The following is a 3,188-nucleotide window of genomic DNA, read 5'->3' as shown; positions in this document are numbered from 1 at the left end:
TTTCAAGTTCTATGTTGAAAAGGAGTGGAGATAGTGGACATCCTTGTCTGGTTCCTGATTTTAATGGCAATGCTTCCAGTTCTCCATTTAGAATGCTGTTGGCTGTGGGTTTGTTGTAAATAGCTTTAATTATTTTGAGGTGTGTTCCCTTCAGTCCAATTCCCTATAGGACTTTAAATATAAATCCACACTGAATTTTGTCAAAAGCTTTTCTGCATCTGTTGAGATGAGAATGTGATTTTTGTCTTGGGCCCATTTATATGATTAATGACATTTACTGACTTGTGTATATTGAACCATTCCTGCATCTCTGGGATAAAGCCTTTTTGACCATGGTGAATGATCTTTTTGATCTGTGTCTGAATGTGGTTTGCAATTTTTTTGATAAATTTGCATCTATGTTAATTAAGAATATGAGTCTATAGCTTCTTTTTTAGTTGTATCTTTACCCAGTTTGGGTAGTAGAGTGATGCTGGCTTCATAGAAGGAATTTGGGAGTTCTCCCTTTGTATCTTTTTGAATAATTTAAGTAAATAATTTAAGTAGTATTGGTTGGAGGTCTTCTTTTAAAAGTCTGGTAGAATTCTGCTGTAATTCCATCTGGGCCTGGGCTTTTTTTAGTTGGGAGGCTTTGTATTACTGTTTCAATTTCCTTGTGTTATAGGTCTGTTTAAACTATTGGTTTCTTCTTGGTTTAAGTGATGGGTGATTCCCATGATTTTAGATATCCATCCATTTCTTTTATATTTTCAAATTTTATAGCATATAGTTTTTTTAAATATTCCCTTATAATGGTCTGGATGTTTTTGGTGTCTGTTATGATGTTTCCCCTTTCATTTCTCATTTTATTTATTTAGATTTGCTCTTTCTTTCTTTTGGTTAACTGGGCTAAGGGTCTTATATCCTGTTTAGCATTTCAAATAACCAGATCTTAGATTCTTTGATTCTTTTCTTTGTTTCTATTTCATTCTTTTCTGCTCTGACTTTTGTTATTTCTTATCTTCTAATGGGTTTGAGTTTCATTTGTTCTTGCCTTTCCAGGGTCTTGAGTTGCAGTGTTAAGTCATTTATTTGGGCTCTTTTTAATGTTTTCGTGTAAGCACTTGGATCTATATACTTCCCCCTTAGGACTGCTTTTAAAGTGTCCCAGGTGTTGTGTTGTATTGTATTGTCCTTTTCATTGAATTCCAGGAATTCTTTTATTACTTTCTTAATTTCTCCTTTGACCCACACATTGTTTAGGAGTGTTTTATTTAACCACCATGAGTTTGTGTAGTGAATAGGGCTTTGTGTGTTTGTTGAGGTTTGTTTTGTGGCTCAGTATGTAACCAATTTTTGAAAAAGTGGGGTGCTGAGTAGAAGGTGTATTCTTTGGTGCTTGGGTGGAATATTCGAAAGATGTCTCTTATCATTTACTCCAGATGTCTCTGTTTATACTTTGTCCAATTGACCTGTCTAATGGAGACAGCAGGGTATTGAAATCCCCAACTATTACTGAGTAGGGGTTAATCTGTGTCTTAAAGTCCAGTAATGTTGTTTTGATGAATTTGGGTGTACCAGAGTTTGGTTCATATATGTTAAGGATTGTAATATCTTCTTGGTTGACTGTTCCTTTGAACAGAATGAAGTGACCCTCTTTATCTCTTCTTATTAGTTTTACATTAAAGTCTATTTTGTCCGATATTAGAATTGCAACCCCTGCTTGTTTCTTAGTGCCATTTGCTTGGAATATTCTTTTCCATCCTTTCATCCTAAGGTACTGTCTGTCTTTGAAGATGAGATGGGTTTCTGGCAGATAGCAAAGAGATGGATTTTGTTACTTAACCCATTCACTTAGCCTGTGTATTTTGACTATGGATTTCAGTCCATTAATATTTAAGGTTATTATTGAAAGATGTGAATTGGTTGCCGTAATTTGATTGTTGCCTGTGTTTTCTGTCTAATTTTATGTTTCCTCAATTATACCTTTATTTATTTTCTTTTATTGCCCCTGGGGTATAGTTGTTTCTCTCTCTGATCTCTGTATTGCTTCAAGTATTCTTTGAAGGACTGGTTTTATGGACATGTATTCTTTCAGGCTATTCATGTCATGGAAGACATTTCTTTCCCCCTCAAAAAAATGGACATTTTTGCTGGGCAAATTATTCTGGCCTGGCATCTATTGTCATGTAGAACTAGAAATACCTTGGTCCAGGCTCTTCTGGCTTTCATAGTTTGAATTGACAAGTCAGCTGTAATTTTGATGGACTTTACTTGTTTTTCTTTTGCTGCTTTCAGTAGTCTCTCTTTGTTCTGTACATTTAGTGTTTTTACTATGATATGTCATGTGGAGTTTCCTTTCTGATCCTGTCTATTTGGTGATCTTTGTGCTTCCTGTATTTGTGTGAGGATGTCTTTCCTTAATTTTGGGAAATTCTCTTCTACAACCTTGTTTAAGATCTGGTCAATACCATTAATCTGAAATTCTTCTCCTTCTGCTATTCCTTTGATCCATTGATTTGGTCTTTTCATAGTATTCCACATCTCTTGCATATTCTATTACTGTTTGTAATTTTTTCCTAATCTTTGCTTGAGTGGTTCAATTCTTCAACTTTGTTCTCCAGTGTTGATATTCTGTTTTCCATTTGATTCATTCTAGTAATGAGGCTTTCTCCTGTTGTTTCAAGTTGGCTTATCTAGTTTTGCACTTCCTACTTCATTTCTGCCTGAGTTTTCTTCAATGTTTCTATCTCTTTTGTTAATTTATTCAGAAGTTTATCCCTATATTCTTTTAGTTCTTCGAACTGTTTGTTCATGTGTTCTTCAAAGTTGTTGAATTCTGTGATTGTGTTTATGATTTTTCTTTTAAATTCAATGTCCTGGGTTATCTCTAAGGGGTTCTTCTTGTAGAACTGTTCTACAGGATTGGTGGAGTTTGGTGGTGGGGACATAGTCTTTTGGCTTTCCAATTTATTATTCTTTTGTTGTGATTTTGGCATGTCAATTTTGTTGGTTCGTTATGATTCTGATATGAAAATTAAGTTGAAGTATGCTTCTGTTTGTATTATTGGGGTGCCTAGATCCTTTCTTTATCAATTATCTAAAGCTGGTTGGTACAAGTTTCAGATTCTCTCGGGTTTAATTTGGAGGGAACTGAGGGCTTCAGATCAGCTATTGAGAACCCACAGAAACACAATTCAGGTATGAGT

The sequence above is a fragment of the Nannospalax galili genome, unplaced genomic scaffold (genome assembly GCF_000622305.1).
Source record: "Nannospalax galili isolate Female #2095 unplaced genomic scaffold, S.galili_v1.0 scaffold1930, whole genome shotgun sequence".
Lineage (NCBI taxonomy): Eukaryota > Metazoa > Chordata > Mammalia > Rodentia > Spalacidae > Nannospalax > Nannospalax galili.
Note: the sequence above shows the minus strand (reverse complement) of the source record.